This window comes from Solanum dulcamara, chromosome 1 (genome assembly GCF_947179165.1).
Source record: "Solanum dulcamara chromosome 1, daSolDulc1.2, whole genome shotgun sequence".
Lineage (NCBI taxonomy): Eukaryota > Viridiplantae > Streptophyta > Magnoliopsida > Solanales > Solanaceae > Solanum > Solanum dulcamara.
Window position 1 is genome coordinate 55,828,107 of NC_077237.1, and position 25,865 is coordinate 55,853,971.

Sequence of the window (25,865 nt, forward strand, 5' to 3'; positions counted from 1 at the left end):
TTCGGCAAGCCTGTAATAAAGTCCATATTGATCATCTCCCACTTCCATTCTGGAATTTCTATGTTTTGGGCTAAACCACATGGCCTTTGATGCTCAACCTTCACCTGTTGGCAATTCGGGCACTTGGAAACAAATTCCGCAATATCCCTCTTCATCCCACTCCACCAATAGATTTCCCTCAAGTCATGGTACATTTTTGTGGATCCTGGATGAATAGAGTATCTGGAACTATGCGCTTCGACCATAATCCTCTCTCGAACATCATCGACATCAGGTATACACAATCTACTTTGGTACCTCAACACACTATCTCCCCCTTTGGTGAAAACCATCACCCCTTGTTTGTGAACAACTCCTTCAACCGGAGGAGGATGGGATCCTGATCTTGTTTCTCTTTTACCTCTGCTACAAGTGAGGATGTAGCCCCATCTCGAACCTTTACTCCACCTTCATTATTATCTTCGAGTCGAACTCCCAATCGGGCTAATCTATGTACCTCATTCGCCAATTCCCTCCTTCTCTTCTCCACATGGGCAGTGCTACCCATGGACAACCTGCTAAGAGCATCAGCAACAACATTAGCTTTACCTGGATGGTAGAGGATGCTCATGTCGTAGTCCTTGAGTAACTCAAGCCATCGCCTTTGCCTCAGGTTGAGTTCCTTCTGGCTGAAGACATATTGTAAGCTCTTGTGATCGGTGAATACATCAACATGCACTCCATATAAGTAGTGGCGCCAGATTTTAAGCGGAAACACCACAGCTACCAGCTCAAGCTCATGAGTTGGGTAATTTCGCTCATGAACCTTAAGCTGTCTCGAAGCATAGGCTATCATCTTCCCCCTTTGCATCAACACACATCCTAAGCCAATTCTGGATGCATCACAGTAGACCACGAAGCCCTCTATTCCATCGGGCAATGCTAGAATAGGAGCAGTGGTTAGCTTGGCCTTCAATTTCTGGAAACTCTCCTCATAAGCATCGGACCATTAGAACTTAGCCTTCTTTTGAGTCAGCTCAGTCAATGGTGATGATATGGATGAGAATCCCTCTACAAACCTTCAATAATAGCCGGCCAAACCCAAGAAGCTTTTTATCTCCATCAGGGATGTGGGTCTGGGCCATATCTTTACCGCTTTATTCTTCTGAGCGTCAACCTGAATGCCATCTCCAGATATAATATGGACTAAGAAGGCCACTGATGCAAGCCAAAATTCACATTTAGAGAACTTCATATACAATACCTGGTCTCTCAAGGTTTGTAAAACGACTCTAAGATTCTAGGCGTGCTCCTCTTCATTCTTGGAGTAGACCAGAATATCATCTATGAATATAATCACAAACATATCAAGATACGGTTTAAACACCCAGTTCATGAGATCCATGAAAGTTGCGGGGGCATTTGTCAACCTAAAGGACATGACCAAAAATTCAAAGTGGCCATAATGAGTCCGAAAAGCAGTCTTTGGAATATCATATTCCCTCACCTTCAACTGATGGTAGCCGGATCTTAAGTCTATCTTTGAGAAACATGTGGCACCCTAAAGTTGATCAAATAAATCATCTATTTTGGGGAGACGGTATTTGTTCTTTACGGTGACCTTGTTTAGCTGCCTGTAGTCAATACACATTCTAAGGGACCCATCCTTCTTTCGCACGAATAGGACCGGAGCAGCCCATAGAGAGACACTCCGCCTAATGAATCCCTTATCTAACAAGTCCTTCAACTGTTCTTTCAACTCCTTCAACTCGGCTGGAGCCATTCTATATGGAGGAATTGAGATAGGCTAGGTATCAGGAAGAATATCAATCCCAAAGTCAATCTCCCTATCAGGAGGGACTCCAGGCAAATCTTCAGGTAAGACATCCAGAAACTCACTGACAATCAGAACCGACTCAAGGGATGGAGACTCAATATTGCCATATTTCACTCGGAAAATGTGATAGATACACCCTTTTGAGATTAGCTTCCTGGCCCTAAGGTAAGAAATAAACTTACCCTTAGGCATAATGGGACTACCCCTCCACTCTATGACAGCTTCGTTCGGGAATTTGAACTTAACCACCCGAGTCCTACAATCAATAGAGGCATAACAAACATAAAGCCAGTCCATGCTAAGGATCACATCGAAATCAACCATGTCCAACTCAACCAAGTCAGCCAAGGTATCTTTGTGATGAATTGACACAGTGCAATCTCTATAGACTCTCTCAGCTAGGACAGAATCACCCACAAGAGTGGTTACACTGAAAGGCTCAAGAAGACATTCAGGAATTTTATTGAATTTACTAGCCAAGTAAGGAGTTACAAAGGATAGGGTGGCACCCGGATCCATCAATACATAACAATCAAGAGAAGAGACTCAAATCATACCCGTCAGGATGTTTGGAGAGTCCTCTTGATCTTGGCGACTACCCAGGGCATATAAACTGTTCGTACCTCCCCTCGTGCCTGAAGTAGTGCCCCTCTGCTCACCCCTAGTCGGTGGTGCGGTAGTAGAGAACTGGGCCCTGTCTCCCCATGCTGGACACTCTCTCTAAAAATGGTTCATTTGGCCGCATTTATAACAACCGGCCCTCCCCGCTCTGCACTCTCCCAAATGGAGTTTACCACACTTGACGCATGGTGGCTTCCCTTGCGAACCTTGACCCACGCTAGCTTGTGATTGAGAACCCTGGGGTCTGAAATTATGGCGATTCTGACCCTGCCGATCGTACCTGTTCTGCGGCATAGGTGCACTGGCGGTAGATGAGGCATAGTTGGAAGGCCTCTTTTGGGAGAAGGACCTGTTGCCCTTATTTTGCCTCTGTTCACTCTTATGGCCCGCTGATTTTACCTTCTTACTCAGGTACTCTTCTCTGTCTCTTCTTTTCTCATCCTCTACCTGTTGAGCATACACCATTAATCTGGAAATATCCATATCCGAGATCAACAATGCTGCTTTGCACTCCTTCTTCACATGCCTCCCTAATTCGGAGACGAACTTCCTCATCTTTGACCTCATATCTGGGATCATTTCTAGAGCATACCTGGACAGATGGATGAACTTCAGACCATACTCCTTAACTGTCATACCTTCTTATTTTAGATTTACAAACTCCTCCACTTTTGCTTCCCTCAATTCTCGGGGAAAGAAGTGGTCAAGAAAAGCTCCTTCAAATTCATCCCACAGAGCAGGTTCAGCATCCTCACCCCTGCCTTGCTCACATTGGTTATACCAGATGTTGGCCATATCCTTGAGTTGATAAGACACCAACTCAACCCCCTCAACCTCCGTAGCATGCATAGCTTTCTGAATTTTCCATATCTCATCAATAAAGTTTTGGGGGTCTTCATCAACCTTAGAACCCGTGAATGCAGGCGAATTCATCCTCAGAAAGTCTCTAATTCTGGTGGCAGCAGATGGCTCTTGAGAACTAGAGCTAAGAGTCGGTAAACTCTGGTTACCATTTCGGGCAGCCATTAGTTGAGTGAGCATTGCAATCGCCCCTCTAAATTCCGTCTCTGACGTGGGTGCAGGTGGAGTAGCAGACACTTGGGGCGCCTCCGCATACCTCGCAGGTCGGCCTCTAGCCCTTGTCGGGCGTACCTCAGACTGAGGCATCTCTATATTATCAACATTCCTTTGGCTAGCAGTACGTTTTGAAGGCATTATCTGTAACGTATAAATGCACGAATTAGAAGGGAAGTTTCATAGAGTTTAACTCCATCACACAAATTCAGAGTATGAAAGAGGGGATACAATTCTTAATGTCCTATAGCCCCTTGCTTATAAGTGTGTTGCATAACACACCCATAAACAAGACTCTATTAGATACGGCTTCATAGACTCCCTAGGACACTTGAACTCTGGGCTTTGATACCATGTTTGTCACGCCCCAGGAGGGTACCCTAGACGTAACCGGCACCCAAAGGCCATTTTTGACCTTAGAGTGAACCACCTGGTTCATTCACACATTCATTCAATCACATTCTCTTAGCGGAAACTCAATTAATGAGATACTATTCACAATATGGGGCCGAAGGCCAAACATTCATTAACTCAACAAATAAATATAATAAGACTCCTCAAAATAACCGTTCAACCTCCCCACACTCCAGTCTATGAAGCCTCTATCAAAGTCTAAAAGGTTCCAATGACAAGTCCATGGCTACCAACAATCAAAATAAGGGAAATGACAACAAAACTGTACAAGAAGGCTCAACATCCTCCGGGAACTAGGAAGACTCACCAACTAGCGGGAAGTGTATGTGGATCATCAATGGAGCGCCGGTTGATGATCTCTAGTACCTGTCTCTGCATCATGAAACGATGCAGGCCAACTGGCGTCAGTACATGGAATGTACGAGTATGTAAAATGGCCGAATACAACGAACATCAAGGAAGAATCAGTCAATTCGGAATCTCAACTCATATATATATATATATATATATATATATATATATATATATATATATATATATATATACAGGATAACTCACTCAAATGTCCTAAGTCTAAACAAGAATATGATTTAGATGGGACCAATCATATATCATTCAACTCAGTCTAACTCAGAGTACTATCAAGACCTAAAACATGATAATACAATGAACAAACTAAGACAAGATATAATTCTTTAAAACATCATTAGAAGCATAAAACATGGTCAATATATTATTCGTAAGAAAATCATAATCAAAATATGCAATGTGAGAAATACCATTAACCAACATAAACCATATGAGTTATAACATGAAGTCCGGTATCTTTCCCACACTGAAAAGAGGTTGTCCAACTTTCCAAGCAAGCATGAGCTATATGTGGATCATCTAGCTAGGGATAATTAAGGCAAATCCTACGGGTGCAAGCAGTTCTGGAACCTCGGGAATCATTACTAGTCCAACTCGATACTAGGTGATACTCTGTCACGCCCTGGGATGGTACCTTAGATGTAACCGCACCCGAAGGCCATTTCTGACCTCAGAGCGAACCACCTGGTCCATTCACACATTCATTCAATCACATTCTCTTAGCGGACTCTCAATTAATGAAATACTATTCACAATATGGAGGCCGAAGGCCAAACGTTCATCAGCTCAACAAACAAATATAATAAAACTCCTCAAAATAACTGTTCAACCTCCCCACACTCCAGTTTATGAAGCCTCTATCAAAGTCTAAAAGGTGCCAATGACAAGTCCATGGCTACCAAAAATCAAAATAAGAGAAATGACAATAAAACTATACAAGAAGGCTTAACATCCCCCGGGAACTAGGAGGACTCACCAACTAACAGGAAGTGTATGTGGATCTTCAACGGAGTGCCGGTTGATGATCTCTAGTACTTGTGTCTGCATCATGAAATGATGCAGGCCAACTGGCGTCAGTACATGGAATGTATGAGTATGTAAAATGGCCGAATACAACGAACATCAAGGAAGAATCAGTCAACTCGGAATCTCAACTCATTTATATATTCAATCAATCACATCGACAAGTCTCATCACAACCTTGTCAACTCATCAACTCTATCATGATCAAATCTCTCTCAATCATACTATCCGATCAATCTCAATCATATATTTCAAGGAAATTTAAATGCACATTTATAGCAACATATAGACATAACCAATCATTTCCTCCATTCATTGAGAAATCTTTGAGACTCATCACAACTTCAAGACTTTAAATCGACACTTTATAATAGGCAATATTTTTAAGAAGATAGCATCTTTTATCATAATCTACATAATTAAGAAGATCAATAAAATATATTTAACAACTCATCTTCATCAACTCATACTCATATAAAGGCCCATTTTAAGAACTTTTTAGCTCAACAACATCAACACATATAGAGTCAAATAAATAGGGGACAAAGCTCATACAAACATAACCATACCAAGAAACTTCCATTTTTCATGAACATCTAACCTTAAAGCAAGAGTAGGGCACATAGGTGGACTCAACCCATGTTTTGGATAGCCTTACATACCTTAGAATAGACTCTTGAAGAAACCTTGTTGTTGGGTCTTCAATGGAAAGCTTGAAGTCTTGAAGCTCTTGGAACAATCTCTTATTGGAAATGGAGAAGAAGAAGAAGAAGAAGAGAGAGAGAGAGAAGCTCCTAGGGCTTTTAGAAAGAGAGTGAGGCTGTAAAAATGTGTTTCCAAAAGACCAAGGGTAATACATATATAATTTGGGATAATTCCCAAATTACCCCTTCTCAAAGTTCTAAAAAATAGGCAAAAATGCACCTGGCACGATAGTGGCGCATCGCGCCATTGCAGCGCCAGGCTGATTACGCCTAAAACCTACACATCTCGTAGTGGCGCGCCGCACCAAGGACCAAACTACTGAGGCATGTTTCTGGCGTGATAGTGGCGCGTCGCGCCCTTATAGCGCCAAGGCTAATATTTTTTGGGTTATGGAAATTGGCTTAAAAAACCCTGTACACCTTTTAGTGGCGCGCCGCGCCAGAGCCCAAACTATTAAGGCATGTTTCTGGCGCAATAGTGGTGCATTGTGCCACTGCAGCGCCACGCCCAGTTTTCCAGCAATTGCAACCCAGGCCGGAAACTCTGTTGTACTAGTTCATCTTAGGATCGTCATATCTTTCGACTCTGAACTCCAAAATTTACATTCTTGGTGGCGTTGGAAAGAAGACTCGACGACCATTAATTTAATAGGTCATGGTCCACTCAGATCATCATATATCAAAAGGTAGGGTCGTTAGAAGTCAACCCCTTATGCGAACTCCTCTTCAAACTTAGCCACGATGAATCTTTTTGGTCTTAGCTCGGTCCTAGGGGTCCTCCGTGACCCCACATCACCTACAATACTCCTCAATTACTCAGGGAATCATCTTAACTCAAGCACACACTTCTAAATAATTGGGTTTGACCCTGCACGAATACAAGAACGGTCTAAATCCTAGGGAAGAATTTTGAGGGGCGTTACATGTATACCGATATTGAAAAGATTTTCATTGGTGGAGATTTCAATGGTCATATCAGAACAATGTCTAGTGGTTTTGATGATGTCCATAGAGACTTTGGTTTTGGGGAAATTAATGGTGGCAGGACATCTCTCCTGTAGTTTGCTAAAGCTTTTACTTTTAGCAGCATGGTAGTTAGGAAGCAGATTGATTACCTACTCTTTCGGAAGGGGGATAGAGGCCTTTATAAGGATTGTGAGGTTATTATAAGCAAAAATATTACTACTCAACATAGGCTCTTAGTGATGAATTTTGAGATTAAGAGGGATAGGAGAAGAAGATCCTGTATGATTGATCGGGGATTAGATTAGGAGGGGCTAACCCCTACCCTTTCTTAGGAGATGGGGGAGAAGCTAATTGGTATGGGGGCCTCGAGTAGTAGCGGGGATGTGAACAACATATAGGACACGACTGCTGATTGCATTATAAATGCAGTTACTGGTAATTGAGGTACTAGGGGTATCGAGAGAAATCTTTGGTGGTTGCCCAGGAGATTGGTGGTGGAATGGAGAAGTTCAAGACAAAGTGAAAGCTAATTAGAAGGTGGCCTATACAGAGTGGTTGGAGTGCATGGATAAGGCTGAGAAGTGTAGTCTTAAAGGTATTTATATGACGGCGAAGATGGAAGCAAAGTCGGTAGTCACGAGTTCTAAGATGACAACTTTTGAAGCCCTAGTTAGGAGGTACGAGCGGTTGGATTTGGGGGCTATGCGGAGGAGTAGGGGTAGATCGAAAAAGTATTAGGGAGAGGTGATTACACATGATATGACGCAACTTCGTATCACCGAGGAGATGACCTTAGATAGAAAGGAGTGGAGGTCGCGTATTAGGGTAGAAGGCTAGTAAAGGTAGAAGGCTAGCAGGGGTAGAATGTTGTATTGCCCTGTGGCGGTTTAGGGTTGGTCTTAGGTCTAGGCATGACAGTTTAGTTGTGTTGTTACTCCACTCTGACTGTCATTTTTTGATATTGGTTTCGTTTTTGTCTTGTAGAATTTGCAGCGCTTCTTGTTTTAGCCGATATAGTATGTATATATATATATTATTGTTCTCTCTTTCTCGAGACATGTACTTTTGAGCCGAGGGTCTTTCGAAAACAACTTCAATATCTCCATGAGGTAGTTCTAAGGTCTGCATACACTCTACCCTCCTCAGACCCTACTTGTGGGATTTCACTTGATATGTTGTTGTTGTACTCTATTCGTGATGGTTTCGGGTTAGTATACTCCTTGCTTGATGATGTCCTATTGATGTCAAGTTTCTATTATATATAATCCTTTCAAGTCTAATAAAAAGAGTTAATCCATAAAGAGGTGTATCGAGAGATTAATTGAGAGAAGTTACATCAAGAAAAGAATCGAGTTTCTATTTGCGTCTAATTCTTGATATCAAGTCAAAGAGTAGCATTAAGACTAATGTCGAGTTGAGTCCTTGTTTATTTTTGAGTCAGGAAAGTAATCAGAAGAGTCATCTCGAGAGAAATATTATGTTCTTACTCACATCTAAGTCTTGATGCGATCAAAAGAGTTAGACCAAGAAAAATGTCTAGTCTTTATTCGTGTCTAAGTCTGAAGGTAAAAAGTATATCGATACGTAACAAATGTCTATTTATAACCGTTCATCTATTTATAATAGTTTAGTTGAGGATTTAATATTTATAAATAAGAAGTCACCGAGTCGATGTAATATTCATAAATAAGAAGAAGTCACTGAGTCATTCCTATACATAATTTTATATGTATTATTTATGCATATGAGAAGCTAATACTCTATAACCATAAAGCCTTTGACAATGACCAATTGTTATATTATTCATCTGATCACTTGACGATGCTCGTAAGGTAAAGATACTTATATGACATTCTTGTGATCCCATGATAATTCTATGCTATTATATTACTTCTACGAACCTTGATGATGCTTAATTATTATACTCTTCATACGAGCCTTTGATGTTGCTCGTAAGGTAAGATATATTATTATGTTACTTCTATAAGCCCTGGACGATGTTAAGAAGATAAGGCGGAGGCTATTAAGTTATAAGTATGCATGTATTACGTGTGAATACGAGACCTACTAGAGTTTCTCTAGGTTGACTCTAGTTTTTATTAATTGTTGTTGTCTTTCATATGTTATTTATTCCTTACATACTAATATATTATTTCATACTAACATCTCCCTTTATTGGTGGCGCTACATTACATGACTACAAGTCCACATAAAGATCCGCCGTAGATGGTTAATCGCTAAGTTCAGCGGATTGGTTGATAGACTCCACTTCTTCCGAAACTATTGAGTCAGAGGCTTGTTATGAGTTATGTTATGCATAGTTAATGGGTATGTTTGGGTCTTGTTCCGATCTTATGTTAGATTTCACACTCCAAGAGGCTTGCAAACTTGTGTTGTATATGGTAAGTATTTCTCAAACAATGGCCTTGCCTAATTTAGTTGTACTTATATGTGTTGAGCTATTATCATCGTGTATTGTGGCCTTGTCGGCCCAATTAAAATCACAATTCTTCTTTGTTGATAGTGAATATATGACGGCCTTACCGCTCTAAGCATCAGCAGGACTCAGATTGTTAGTTTTCTGTTGGTTTGCTCGGTAAAAGTAAGGCACCGAGTGGCAGTCGCTCTACCTTAGGTTTGGTACTACTAAAAACTGCCAAAAAACGATGCAAAAAAGCGATGGACTGCGTCGCTTTTTTTGTCAAACTCGACGGAAAAGAAAAGCGATGTAGTCACTTCCGTCGCTTTTTTGCTCGATGCTTTTGAAGGAGCGATGGACAGAGTCGTAAAAAGCGATGGACTGAGTCGCTCCTAATTTTTTTAATTAAAAAATATATATAAAAAAAACGACGGACTCCGTCTTCTTTTTTTTAAAAAAAATATTTAATAAAAAGCGATGGACATTTAGTCTTCGTCCGTCGCTTTGTTTATCTGAAAATTTTGCAGAAGAGCGACGAACAGGGTCCTTTAGTCCGTCGCTTTTCTGGAAAAATATAAAAACAAAAATCAGAAAAGCGACGGACTAAAGGACTCTGTCCGTCGCTTTTCTGCAACACTTTTGACAGCAGAAATCTGCAGTTTTTGCTGCCCACCTACAATCAAAATTCAATTCAATTGTATTCAATTCAGCCCATTCAAACACAAATAACAACAAACAAAATCCGCAAAATACATAATAACAAATATAATTAAACACTTAAAATGAATAAAATCATAATTTAGAACGATTTAAAGTGTTTCAAAGTTAACAAAAAAAATTCAAAATGTTCATAAACTAACATAGGGAGCCCTAAGGCCTATTTTCCATATATTCATCACTATCATCGGAATCATCCGGAGTGGACGCTCTTGAATAACGGAGTGGAGGCTGAAGGGCGAGGTTGAACACTTGTTCTTTAATTTGCTCAACTTGTTCATTCATACTTTTTTGATCCTTGATTCTTCTTTTCTCTAATTCTGCCAATGCGCATGTAAGTTCTGCAATTTGCTGAGACATTGTAGCTATCTGAACTCCGTCAATGGCCTCAGCTTGACGCGACGATCCAATACCTTCTAAACCTGATTGGAGTCGTCGTACATTATTCCTAGAGCCCATTCCATATATTCGGCCCTTGTGGCTGCCTCCAAACACTTTTTCTGTTCAAATTTGAGTGGACTGTTTAGGCGTTAGCTGAATCGAATCTCCCATCTCACGTACGTGCCGCTCATAATCTTGCTGCATATTAGAAAATAAATGTTATAATCAAACTATATATATATATATATATATATATATTAAAAATAAAACTTAGAATCAAAATATATTATAATATATATTAAATAACTTGCATAGGCTCGTTCGGCCCTTTCCTCCACCCACTCATTCGGATCCGACTCATTAGTCTTTTTCTTCACATGGTTTTTTTTAAAGATTTCATGGCGATAGGGAGTGTGTCCCAATTCTTTTTCCTATAAATAAAAATACAATTAATGAAATAATATTTTATGAAATAATTTATTTCACAAAATGAATTTAAACTTAAAATTTAGAAATATTACCATCTCCCTCCGAATCGTACCAACACTCTTTGCACCTCCGGTGTGCAATGAGCCACCCTTTAGGCTGGCTCTTGCTTTTTTTCCTTGATCGGACAAGGCCTTAAATTCTTCGATATCCCAATACCGGCATAATTCTTCAAATATATGAGGCAGCATCCAACTCGAAGATGCTCAATCATCCCTAGCTTTCTTTAGCCAACTAGACAATCTGACGCTTGCTTTTTTTCAAAAGTGGTCGCAATGACCATATTGTACCTTGGCTCCCAGATACATAAAGTCTGAAAAAAATGAATAACGTGAAATAATTAGTTAAGTAAAGTATAGTAAAAATATTAAACGTAACTTAAAAAACTAGATTTAAACATATATATACCTTGAATTCATTAAACATTGCCTGACAAATACTGTTTGGAATCTCCCGACAAGAGTGATAGGGCTCAATATATAGCCTCCTAACACTCTCCTGAAGAGCCCTAGCAACATCCTTCGAAGGATGTCACCTACAAGACACATAATAAACATGTAATTATATCATCAATAAGTTATTAATCTAGCAAAAATAAATAAATAAATAAAATATTAAACTTATGAGGATCCATCAGGCTCAATCATGACTCTCCAAAAGTCTGTCCCTCTGCCCAGGAGCTAACCTAGACACATCATGTAATGCCTTTGTTCTAACAGCAGAATCTCTAAGTCTCATCAATAGAATCTCTAAGTCTCAAATTAGATATGTGAGGAGACTGAGATCCGGGAGATGGAGTAGAAATTAATTCAAGTAATAATTAATTTTAATTTCTAATTAATCAAGTTATAATTAATTCAAGTAAAAATTAAAGTTCAAACCTCATGACATTCAGGTTGAAGTTATAAATTAAAATATCCTAAAATTCAAGTATCTAAGTTATTCAAACTAGTTATAAAGTTTAAAGAGTTCAAAATTTATACAAACCTAAAAAATTTATAAGTTTAACTTCAAAAGTCCTAAAGTTCAACTTCATGACTTTAAATATCTAACTCTACTTAGCTTAATTAATTCTAAAGTCTAAAGATTTCAAATATTATACAAACCTAAACTTCAAAATTAGTATCAAAGTTATTCTAATTATAAGTTCTAAATTAAAGTCGTATATATAATTCAAGTATCCAATTTCCAATATTTTTCTAAGTTTCAAACTTCAAAATTTCCTATATTCATGTATCTAAGTTATTCTAAAGTTCAACATTAGCTTAATTAGTTCAAAATGAAGTTTAATCTCAACAAAATTTCTAAAGTAAACAAAAATTTCAACTTCAAAGTTCTAATTAAGTTCAACTTCTAAATTTAAGTATCCTAAAATTCAAGTATCTAAATTTTTCTAATTATAAGTTCTAAAATCCTAAAACTCAAGCCTCTAATTAAGTTCCAATATTTTTCTTTAAGTTTCAAACTTCAAAACTTCCCAAGTTACAATCCAATATACAAACAAACTACAACAAACTAAATGAAATAAACTAATTAAGTAACTACTAAATCACAAATTACTATCCAATTTACAATCTAATTCAAAAGACTCAAATCTAACTTAAAGCTTAAAATCAAAACTATAACTACATTCACTAAGTTTACAATCCAATATACAAATAAACTACAACAAACTAAATGGCATAAACCAATTAACTAACTAACATCACAAATTACTAAAAAAATTACAATCTAATTCAACAACTCAAATTTAACTTAAGCCCTACAATCAAAATTATAACTACATTCACTAATTTCACAATCCAATATACAAATGAACTACAACAAACTAAATGTAATCACCTAATTAACTAACTAACATCACAAATTACTAAAAAATTTACAATCTAATTCAACAACCCAAATCTAAATTAAGCCCTAAAATCAAAACTATAACTACATTCACTAATTTTACAATCCAATATACAAATGAACTATAACAAACTAAATGTAATCAACTAATTAACAAATGACAAATAAAAAAAATTAAAATTTAATTTTAGGTTTAGGCCCTAACCTCTTAAAAATGAATAATACTCCTAAAGCACCACAAGACGGCGATGACGGCGGTTGACTGATGGAGGACAGCGAAGGGGGTGGGGGGACGACGGTGGGAGGCGGTATGGCAACGGATTTGTAGAGAGAAGGCAGAGAGAAGAAAGAGTTTAGAGAGAGAGAGAGAACTGAAAAAAATATGTTGTGTGTTGAACATATTTAACAAAGAGCGACGGACAACGTCTCTAAAAATATTTGACCGTCCGTCGCTATTTTAAATATGTTCACCAAAAATTTTGACCAGTAGCGACGGACTTAGCGACCCAGTCCGTCGCTATGTAAAAAAAAAACTATAAAAAAATTAAAAGCGACGGACGGAGTCATAATATTTTTAATTTATAAATAATTATTTTTATATAAAATATATAAAATATTTATATAAAAGTAATATTTAATTTTAGCAGAAAAACCTGTCAAAATAAGCGACGGACTAGGCGTCACTATCCGTCGCTCCTATTAAAATTTTTTTAAAAATAAATAAAAACGACGAACAACATCGTTTTCTCCGTCGCATTTTATTTGCGACGCAGTCCATCACTTTTTGTTCTGTCGTTTTTTGGCAGTTTCTTAGTAGTGTGGAGCGTGAAAATTGGCTTAATATTGAATTCTTTCTATTGTCTTTTTAACTTGAATCCACATGAATTGGTTGTTGTTGAACATGAATCATGTGTGTTGTGAGGTGAATTAGTTGTTGTTTCATGCATTCATGCTGATGCCTAGAACTTTTCTAGTGTTTTTGCAAAGCGGAATAAAAAATAATATGTTTAGGAAGTGACGCAATCATTTCTTTCGTTAGCCTTGTTTTTACACAATCTTTTGGTGCCTACCCATATGCTATATCCTTAGACCTTAGTCCTATTGATCCTATGGACAATTCTTTTTGGTAGCCACATTTGAAGTCGTATCCCCTTTATCTTATTGACCACAAAATGTTGGTCCTCTAACTCCTGAAAGAACTAAGACTTGCATTGAGCGCTTAAAAGAGATTGGGGAGTGAAAAGGAACAAAAAGGTAGACGGTTTAAAATGGAAATTAAAGGAATAACATTGATGTTGCATGTTCTAATAAGTTTACATGTAACACTAGTATTGAAAAAAAGAGAAAAATGATAATAATAGTAATATATTGAATTATTCTTTGCTAGTGTCTAGGAAAATATTCTTAAAGAAGATGCGGAGGTTAAGAAAACATGAAGGAAAATGAGTGGAGAAGAGGAAAAAAGAAGAATTGGTTAGTTGAAGAAAGGGCACTTAACAAGTCAAAAGTGTGATGTTTTAAATTGCTTAAAGAGGATAGTCACTATTATAGCTAAATTATTCATACTTTCTCTTAGCCTACATTACAAGCGTATAAGCCCTACATAATCCTAAACATTTACTTTATTGAATTATTTGATTAAATAGGCTAAAGTCAAGCATACAATTTGTTATGTATGATTCATGTGAAAATCTTTCTGGAAATGAACGCGAATCAATTAATTTTTATGTTCATGTATGTGATTTATTTATTCTTGTGGTGAGCTAGTATTTTTAAACTCTCTTATTGTGAGGGCACATACTTGACACGAATTTGATCTTCTAAGTGAAGAGACAAACATATTTGCAAATGATTAAATGGATTGAGTCAGTTCTAAGGGTTGGGCTGTTTTGATGAAGGTCATTTGCGAGATTTGAATTTTAAAAGATTCCATGGGTAATACGGCTTGATGTTTGTGATTGTTGCATTATTGGCATGAGTAGACCTATTCAATTTGGGTTGTTCTGCGAGTATTATATTATGTAAGAAGCTAGGCCTTGAGTTTTAAAGCTTGTTTGAAGGTGATCAAGAACTTAAGTGACGTGTGTTGATGTGAGGCTAAAACTTTATATGGTTCTCCATCATTGACCATACATTTTGGGGTGCTTAGATTGACTTTTTAAGTAGTTTATCAAGCTAAAAGCTAAAAGCCATAGGTTGAGAATACCCAATTTTTTATTTTAGCTTATTTTGTACTTTTTCATCCTAAAAAAAGTGTTACAAATACTTTTTGTCTTTTCCAAATGTCTCCAAAATAAAAAAAAAAGAGTTTAAAAGTCACAAATTACTTAAATATAAGTGAATTTGAACACCCACTTAATGCTTTTATAGTCACTTTGAACATCATTTTATGAATTTTGCTTATGTTGATTGTTTATAGTATGTAGGACAAGAATGAGAAAACTAGAGCCAAAAAGATGGATTATTAGAGTTTCAGAGTCTTAGGAGTCACAAAAGAATTGTAGAGTTAGCTCGAAGGCGCAATACCAAGTATAGAGATTAAAGTGAAGAAAAATCAAGGAAGAATATTGCTAAAGTAACTGTGAAGCGCCATGCTACGCGACTTTCGTTGAGTTAGCCTTGGTGAAGCATAATGAAAACAAGAAAGAAGTCCACTGGACAAATGGCCTACCGCATGCGCTGTGCAACAGGGTAAGGTATAAATCAGGTAGTTTTTGCATTCTATTTTAATGAAGGGTATTTTATCCCTCTTTATTTGGGAACTCTATCTATACATTTGAAACATGTTTTTTAGGATTATCATGCCTAGTACGCAAAGAAAGGGGAGAAGAATAATATTTCTGTAGGTTTCTTTGTATTATTTCTTTCTTTTCCTTTCAATATATATATGTTATTCATGAATGCTTTGTTTCGTAATCAAATCATGAGTGGATAAACGTTTTAATTCTAGGGTTGTGACATTTAAATGAAGATTGTAGTTTGAAAATCGTATGCTTATGAAGATTTTTCATTATTGAGTGACTTACTTTTTTTTGAGCATGTTATTTGATTTTCTAGTCAATTATCGAATGTGGCTCATAATTGTAATCTGAAGAGGGAGTTTTTTTGTGTATAATAAAAGAAAAAGAAGTAAAGTATGACTGTGAACCTTACAGGGAAAGGGGATTGATTTGCTAAGGTGGCTATGACTATATTTGTTAGCCTTGCTTAGTTGATACAGAAAAAATATATATACACTTTATCGACGTCCATAAGAATATAAGTGTTACTAATAATCGAGTACGCTTAGAGTTATTGATATGATACGAAATAAGTGATATTAACCTGCATTTGTAACTCAGGAATATAATGAAGCATATGATTAAATAACTCAATCAAGTTATTGAACTACCATGATCCCTAGACCTTCCTCTCAACGTAACTAATTTACACAAGACAATCGTCGGCATGTAATAATTTTATTGTTACTTTTAGTTGATTTTAGCATAGTAAAATATAATTCCCCAAAATTGCTTGTCACTTACTGAATAGTTGCCATAATAATTTAAAGTAGATAATCAATTTGGCAAGTCTATATGGGTACAATATCTGAATGGGTACAAATTTGAACTCAATTTTTTTTTATCATTTGTACGATCACGTGCACTTGTGTGTGCGTTTATATGCAACATACAACCAATCAGTACATTTATAATTACATTATAATTAAATTATAATAAACAAATAAGTCATCGTAATTATTATACTGATAATTACTAGGTTATCAGAAGACGGTAAGAAGAAAAGGACTTTACTAGCAAGTAGCTAGCAAATGGATGAAAGAAAGTTAGCTAGCGAAACATTTGTACAACTACACTTTTAGATTCTTGAGGTCAAAGTCTGATCTTTCCGCCAAAAAGAATATGCAAAGCAGTTCCATTCTATCAAATTAGTATGATAAGCATTAATTTACGCCAACTTCACTTAATCATGATTGTATTACCACTAATCAGAATTGTAAACCATGTCATTGTGTGAGCCAAACTTCATGATAACAACATTTCAGACATCTCTCTTTTCTTTTTCTTTTTTTTTAATTATTTTTTTCACAGTCAAGAAATAAAGCTGAAGGCAGAAGGGTCAAGTCGCACTCATTTGTGCTTATCCATGCGTGGCACGCGAATCTTCGACAAACACAAGAGGTAGAACTGGTGAAGTTTGCTCAAACGCGTGAAAAAACAAAAAGTTTCTAATCTCTTAATTTACCAACCAATTTCTCCAATAAATATTACTCCCACCATTTTTATTTACGTGACTAATTTAAACCAGAAAAATTTAAGAAAAAAGAATAATGATTCTTGAAACTTATAATTTTAAATTAGCTTATCCGCGCATTTGTGCGGATAATATTAAACTAATATTTTTGATCATTTCATATTGAAATATCTCTTTTGAGCATGTTAAAATTATATAATCTTGAAAAATAATTCAACTATCATCGTATTTCTCAATAAAATATAAGAAAAAAAATGTCTACGCTCGCCCCTACACCCCACCCCCCACCCCTCAACTTTTTAAATTTTATTCGACACTCCCCACACCTCCACCCCATGAACCCTCAACCACTCCATGACTCTAATACTCCGACCTCTAATTCAATTTATACGAAAAAAAATATTGATGTAATCATAAAAACAAAAGACTTTTATTCTTCATATTTTTAAATTATATTATTCAAAATCTAAAGATATTAGATCGTTAATATCTCCCCCAGCCCCTCCCTCCTCCCTTCCCCTACCTCTAATCAAGATAAATATTTAAAAATAATGAAATAATAATAATAATATTTTTTTAAACAGTTATTCTTATAATTATTATATTACTACCACTCATATCAGTTAAAGTATTTAGATACTATTTTCTATTATATATTTTGTCTTTTAATATATATAATGGACTTATCTATACTTACAGAAAAATAAATTTTATTTATTAAATAAATATGAGATAAATAATTTCCAAACACACATAGCATCAGAAAAATAAAACAATTGAGCACAGTAATATTTTAGTTGAAAAAAATAAAATATTATTAACCACATTACAAACTACTCTCCTTTATTATTATTATTATTATTATATATAAATATATATTTATCTTTTATTTAATATTTAAATTAAATATACTAAATTATATTGATTGAATAAATATAAATTTACAAAAGATAATAGTAATTTAGAAATTATTTATATTAAGGCCAAAAGAAAAGAATGAAAAGGAGTCTACACAAATGTCCTTAGTGTATTAAGTTTTTCAAAGACCTCGTATTTATCTTTCAAATTTAATATTTGATTACAAGTAAATTTAATAAATAACATATTTAAGAGTGAATATTTATAGTTGTACGAGGACTTTCTAGTTGAACTATATTTTTTGAATTATACATATTCCCAAATTTAAATTTAAATATATTTAATATTCAAATTAAATATATTTATAATATCTGAAAAAATAAAATTTATGAAACAGTAAAAGTTCTAAAAGTAAGAGTTCATTTAGAATTCTTCTATTGTGTATTTTTATTTTTAAACTAAGTTTTTTCTTTCTTTTCAAAAATCTAATGTATTTTCAAATTCAAATATTATTAGTATTTCAATTCAATATTTTAATTACAATATTTATTATTAACTTTGTCTTAAAATTGCCAAGTGATTTTTCATAGCTCTCCACTTGGCTTAACCACATTGCAAACTATTCTCCTATATATATATATATATGTTTATCTTTTATTTAATATTTAAATTATATTGATTGAATAAATATAAAACTTACAAAAGATAATAATAATTTAGAAATTATTTGTTATACCCCAAAAAATTTTAAGCTAAGACCTAAGTCATTCTTCTTATGCTCATAAACCCGAATCCAATGACTTCTAATTGTATATATATATATATATATTTTAGGATCAATTCCTACGAATTTGAATTGTATTTGAGGTAAATTGGGGTCATGAGTAACATCTAGTACTAAGTCGAGTTGAAATATCCTTTACTGATTGAGTTTTCGTATAAGATCATATAAAAGTCAACTTCAAATGATTATATCTTTGAAAATATTAAGAGTTAAGTGGTCCATGACCTATAAAATTAAAGATCTACATGTCCTCTTTCCAACGCCGCCAATTTTGCCTCATTTGGAGTTCAGAGTATTAGGTTATGACTGTTTTACTAAATACGCTCCATCCTAACAGAAGTCCGCGATGGCTCCGCGACGCGGAGAGGACGCAGACTCCACTGCCTAAGCCGAACGACGCCCCCTTTATTTGTTTTAAGGGTATATTTGTCCTATAATGCTTTGAGGAGTTATTTTAGTGTCTCTAAATGTGTAGAAACTAATTTACCTCATTAAAATCCCTCTCATTCACTCCTAAACATTAACGCTCAAGAATTTTCAAGAAAGCATCAAGTTAGGGTTCTTTTTCAAGATTTTTCAACAATGTAAGTCCTTCTTCATAGATTTCAAGCTTTCCAAACCAAACTTCTTTATGTATTCATGAATCGCTAAGAGAAATCTTAAATCCTAACCATAGAGTTTCCAATAAAACATATCAAAGAATTTCAAAAAAGTGTCTCTTGATTGTTTTTCTTCAAGTTAAGATTTTTCATCAAGATTTGTGGAGCTTTTAAGGTATCTAAGGCATCCACGTGCCTTACATCTTCAATTTTATTAGTTGAGATTCGTTTTAAAGTTTCATGAATCGAGTTCTTAAATTATTGTTCTTATATTATCTATCATTCCTATTGAGTTCGTATATAAATTTTCTTGTGTTATTGTACATGTATTATGCTATTCTTTGATGAGTTTCTTGAATTGAGTCTTGTTGAGAGTGTGAGTTCATGTTTGTATCCATATGAACCCTAATTGAGATTTTATCGTACATTATCCATTGACAGTGTTTTTAAGAATGAGTTGTGAACGTCTTACTTTAAATATTTTTTATGCATTTATTTTGAGTTAAAGAATAAAAAGTGTCATATTTGATTGAGAAAGAATTTGAGCATGAGTTAAGAAATCTCCTGAGTAGCATCTTGAGCATATGCATTTTGAGTATAAACGAGTTGAGCAATATTTCATTAAACGTCTATTTTGAAATTGAGTTGATAAGTCATATTATATTTTTATTTTAAATGCGTTCTTTGAGTTGAGATAAGTTGATTTTTGAGCTAAGTCCAAAAGAGAATAAATAAATATTTTGAATATTTTACTCACTTGATTTATATGTGCATAATAAACTATTTTGGGAGTAGTATTGAACACTGATATGGGGTGAGCCCATAAACTACGCAGCCAACATAGGATAGAGGCCAAGCCTCTCTTGTCCCAAAAGAGAACTTTTATATTGGATCCATGAGTTTGAGCGTTCTTTGCCCTAGCAAGGTATTGGACGGCTGTGGCAAGGTATTGGACGGCTATGGCAATGACAGTTTTACGCGTTGTATCATCACTAGCTCATAAGTGATGGTTGTCGGTTAGAGAAACTCCCTAATAGTAAAATAATATATTTTTATATATTGAGTTGCATCTCTTACTACATATTATTTAAAGCATTTATATTCTTTTACTTCATGCTTTATTGACTTAAGTCATTTCAGAGTGAGTCCCATGAGTTGAGTTGAGTTCATTTGAATGTCATTCAGTAAGTTTTCTTTTAGTTATATTACATACTCGTACATTCCATGTACTGACTCCATTTGGTATGCATTATTTTATGACACAGATACAGATATTGTAGATCATCAATAGGCACACCGTTGAAGATCAACTTTTTACTCAGCTTTGGTGAGACCTCGTAGTATTTAGAGGAGCTCTTGAGTCTTTATCTTTTAGTCTTTATTTACAAATTTGAGGTAGCCATGGACTTGTCTCGGCACCTTCTTATGGGTTAGTTAGAGGTTTCATATACACAGAAGATTTGAGTAAAAAGATTTCTTCAGAGTCTATTTTTAAACCATAATTTCATTATTGAGTTTATAACATTGAGTTACATTATACTTTGAGTATTTTTAATCTATTATCTATTTATTAATAATTATATTTTTAAATTCCCACTTGAGTTAAATATCTATTGAGTCGAGTCTTCCGTTGAGTGATTGAATGAGTGTTCATACTAAATGGTTTGCTTGGGGCTAGCAATGGTCTCTAAGTGCCAGCCACGCCTAGGGTACCCTCTCGGGGCGTGACAAACTTGGTATCAGAGCACAGAGTTCAAGTATCCTAGGTTGTCTATGAAGCCATGTCAGTAGGATATTATTTATGATTTTGAGGGCCCCACTTCTATAAATGAGGGACTGTGGACATTTAAAAAAAGTTTTTCTTCTTTCAAATCCTTAATCGTGCAATAGAGTGGTTCTCTAAGGGACTAATTCAGATTCGTGCATTGCTCAAATCTGTTCGACTATCCCTCATACTCAAGGTGGTTGAAACAGTAAATCTCAGACCATTATTGATGAGTTATTTTCAGATAAAGTATTAAGAGGTTAAAGACACTGCACCAGGCTTGAAAAGAGTCGATTAGTGTATATATGTCTATTGATTTGAAGGAATGCACCCTCATTCATATGAATCATGTGTTGAGCCAGAGCAATATGTATTTCCATACTCTCTTCTCTAAAACCTTTCTTCAGATGTTATCCTTGAGAGGAAAGTTATTTCTTTAAATAATTATATCACCATCCGATGAAATGTAATTTGAGGCATGGTAAGCTATGATTCGTAGAATGATCTTAGAGCTACAAAAATGAAGTTAGACGAGTAGAAACAGAATAGTGAGAATGGTGGTTGATTGAGGAATATACCTAGAGTTAGGTATCTATAAGGTAAGTGATGGGTTATAAGTTAAGTCCCTTTTGTTTTGATCAAAAAGTTGTAAGCATCGTGTAGCTTTCATAATAGAGGGTAGAGGAAGAAATGTTATTTAGGATGAGTTAGAGTGCACTTGAACCTAGAGGGGAGTTTTCTGTTGAGATGCCATTATGTTAGTCACGACCAAGTATAGGTTGAACGGAAATGATGAGTAGTTATGAGTTGATAGATCTAAGCTAGACTTATGATTTTTTTGGAGAGGTCCCATGATATTTATAGAGTTATGAGCTTGACTAGGTTAGGTGGTATAATGATGGGTAAATAGTACTTAGGTTGTGAAGGTAGATGTGGTAATAGATTGAAACTAGACAGACTGTGTGATAAGGATCGATTACTTGTCATGAAGTTATAAGTGGTCAAATGATTCTCAATTTTATCTAGTAGGTGTGAGGATGTGCATGTTTAGTACTAGTCACTAAGCTTGAACTTTAAAAGAGCGTTGTGAAAAAGGATAGCACTATGAGAGTGATAGTTTTGGTTTTGAGATTTGCTCTAGTAGGCTTGGCCTAACGTACGTGAGAAATTAAGATATTGACATTTAAGAAGTGTGATGTTATGAGTGTGGTGTATGTAACTCTTAGATTAAAATTGTAAAATGTGGATAAGTCATTAGGTAAGAAGAGGCTTAAGAAGTGTATCCGAGATAGTACATAGTTGTATGAAGCTCTAAGTTTATGAATTACTATTGGTACCTAGTTAGTATTTGTTAGTTGCCAATGGGGAGAAGGTTGAGGTAAGAGTTATATCTTATATAGTATCCATAAGAATTGGGACAAAGGGGTTAGATATAGATGATGATGAGTCTTCTATTATAGTTCAAGTTTCCTCCAACTAAGTTAGGAATATGTGAACCTAGAAGATGAGTGTTAACAGTCTAAAGAGAAGATGTTAACATCATAAGAGTTAGAAATAGTGGATGTGTACGCCAATAAGAGCAACAAGTATATAAATATGCCTAAATGATAAAAGGAAGTTAAGGGAAGTATCTTAGAATGAGGCCCAGTAGCAGTTTGGTATCTTCGGGTATAGTATAACCGGAGAGTTTAAGTGTACTAGTGAATAGTAATACTCAACCACGTGGAGAAGTGTGCTTATAGATAAGTGTAGAGAATCAATCCACAGACTTAGAGTAGTAACCTTCGAGCTAAGAGGGAGATAATGAGGTAATGAACCAAAGTGGATCTTAAGTTTTAAGAAGTGATGAGTTGAGATGAATAGGAAGAGACATCAGTGTGTTTCCATCTCTTTTATACCTAATACTTCAGTCGAGGTGATACTCTATTCCTACCGTATGTATGATCACCATGTCCATGGACCATGCACCCCCATGTTGATGCATATCCATGCTGAGTTCGAGGATGAGAATTGATAATTTCATTCAGAAATCCTGATTGTCTAATGAATCTAAGAGTTTTCAACCCTATGTTACCCGAGACATGACTTGAGTTTCACAATATGTACAGTTCCATGAACTCATGATAGGCACTGACAGATTAGAGAAATCATATTAGTTATGGATGTTTCCAGATCAAATTTTTTTGAATGAATCGTGCTTATGACCTTTTTGCTCTAAATTTTTCAGTGATTCTTCCTTTTCAGTCTTGATAGCAATTTTGATGATAGAAGATGAGTTTTGTAAGAGTATATTGGTGTGCCTCTTTGGTAGGAATTAATACAAATGTGAACGTAGAGATACTAAGATAGACATGAGAGCTCTTAGGTGATGTTGACTTCAAAAAAGCTATAAAGTGATTAAAATAAGAGGCTTGAATGAGTGGTTATCTTTATATGAGTGATTGCAGTAGGCTAGTGATGTCCTCTTGTAAAGTTTTTAAGTAAGTGTATTGGGATTTTTATAGAACTAGGATTGAATGTGGTATTGATAGAATGTAGATGAATGCATGATGCATTAAGTTCTTCTTTATTTGGACCTGAGGTTAGTTAAATGTAATGGTAAGGTGTAGTAAGTTTGGGATGAAATTCCCTATAGAGGTATAGAACATGAAGCTTGTGGTCTAGATTCGCATAATTATATTATGTGTATTACCTTGGAAAAAATTAGGCTCGAACATTGTAAGAGCATGCAGTTAGACTTGGAGTCCTAGGCCTTGGTGTAGGTAGTCATATGTATCCTTGTGAGAGTTATGAGTTGCAACGCAGAAAAGTTATATGTAGAAATGAGAGTATTTGAGCTCGAATTCTATCAGTCATGTCACTTAATTCATAGTGGTCATAATCTTATATCTGGCTCATAAGCCTCTTTTCTGAAGTTGAGAAATTTTGATGAAAGCGTTAGAGATTATAGCCCTCCTCTCATTTTTGTTCACTGTCAATGTTAAAGGTAATATTCCTATTCCTATCTCTGAGATAGTACCTTCTTGATTTTGAGTAATTGAGTGAGTTATTCACGAGCTTGAGTCTTTGAGTTCTTGCATTGCATTCGTGCCTTCCAATGATGACATTGATGGTAATATTCCTTTTTCCTATCTTAGAGTTGTTGTTCATTTTCAGTTTAAGTGTATGATGAGTATTCTTGAGTCTGAGTAATGATGGATTGATTGTTTGAGTATCTGAGTTCTTGATTTGCGCTTGTGCCTTGTGCAATTTCCTAGCTTGCTCATCATTCGAGGACGGATGATCCCAAGGGGGATATATTGTTATACCCCAAAAATTTTTAAGCTAAGAACCGAGTCATTCTTCTTATGCATATAGACCTGAATACGATGTGTTATAATTGTATATATATTTTAGGATCAATTCCTAAGAATTTGAATTGTATTTCAGGTGAGTTAGGGTCATAAAGAACCTCTAGTACTAAGTTGAGTTGAAAGATCTTTTACCGATTGTGTTTTCGTATAACATCATATAAGAGTCTACTTCAAGTGACTATATATCTGAATATATTAAGAGTTAAGTATCCCATGACCTATCAAATGAAATATCTATGTGTCCTCTTTCCAAAGCCACCATGTTTTCCTCATTTGGAGTTCGAATTAAAATGTTATGACCGTAAGGATGCTCCATCCTGAAAGAAGTCTGCAATGGCTCCGCAACGTGGAGAGGACTCGGACTCCACTGCCTAAGCATAACGATGCCCCTTTATTGTTTTAAGGGTATTTTTGTCTAATAACCCTTTGGATAGTTATTTTAATATCTCTAAACATGTAGAAATCAGTTTTCCTCATTAAAAACCTTCTCATTCATTCCTAAACATTAACGCTCAAGAATTTTCAAGAAAGCATCAAGTTAGGGTTCTTTTTCAAGATTTTTCAACAAGGTAAGTCATTCTTCATAGATTTCAATCTTTCCAAACCAAACTTCTTCATCTATCCATGAATCGCAAAGAGAAATCTTAAATCCTAACCAAAGGGTTTCCAAGAAAACAAATCCAAATCCAAGAATTTCAAGAAAGGGTCTCTTGATTGTTCTTCTTCAAGTTAAGATTTTTTATCAACATTTTCATAGCTTTTAAGGTATGTAAGTCTACTCATAATGTGGATTGAATTCATCCACGTTACTTACATATTTAATTTTCTTAGTTGAGATTCATTTCAAAGTTCCATGAATCGAGTTCTTAAATTATCTATCATTCCTATTGAGTTCGTATATAAATTTCCTTGTGTTATTTTACATGTATTATGACATTATTTGATGAGTTACTTGAATTGAGTCTTATTGAGAGTGTGGGTTCGTGTTTATATCCATATGAATCATAATTGAGATTTTATTGTACATTATGCATTGACAGTGTTTTTAAGAACGAGTAGGATAGAGGTCAAGCCTCTCCTTTCCCTAAAGAGGACTTTTATATTGGATCCATGAGTTTTAGCGTCCTTTGACCTGGCAAGGTATTGGAAGGTTGTGGCAATGACCATTTTACGCGTTGTATCATCACTAGCTCATAAGTGATGGTTGTCGGTTGGAAAAACTCCCTAAGAGTATAATATTATATTTTTATATATTGAGTTCCATCTCTTACTGTATATTATTTAAAGCATTTGTATTATTTTACTTTATGCTTTCTTGAGTTGAGTCATTTTAGAGTGAGTCCCATGAGTTGAGTTGAGTTCATTTGAGTGTCGTTAAGTAAGTTTCCTTTCATCTATATTACATACTCGT

At 35.3% G+C, this 25,865-nt stretch overlaps 2 long non-coding RNA genes across 3 annotated transcripts; one reads left to right on the plus strand and one right to left on the minus strand.

Moving 5' to 3' along the window:
- The first annotated feature begins 9,175 nt into the window (after positions 1-9,175).
- On the plus strand, positions 9,176-15,854 carry LOC129888171 (uncharacterized). 2 transcript variants are annotated; one of them, XR_008766603.1, is made up of 2 exons: positions 9,176-9,389; positions 15,261-15,854. It is a non-coding gene; the product is annotated as an uncharacterized LOC129888171 (long non-coding RNA). The 2 variants fall into 2 exon arrangements; XR_008766597.1 differs by lacking the exon at positions 9,176-9,389 and adding an exon at positions 13,900-14,095.
- LOC129888160 (uncharacterized) lies at positions 10,156-13,136 on the minus strand. Its single transcript, XR_008766588.1, has 3 exons — positions 13,047-13,136; positions 11,399-11,525; positions 10,156-11,303 (listed from the first exon to the last, which is right to left on the minus strand). It is a non-coding gene; the product is annotated as an uncharacterized LOC129888160 (long non-coding RNA).
- Positions 15,855-25,865: the final 10,011 nt, after the last annotated feature.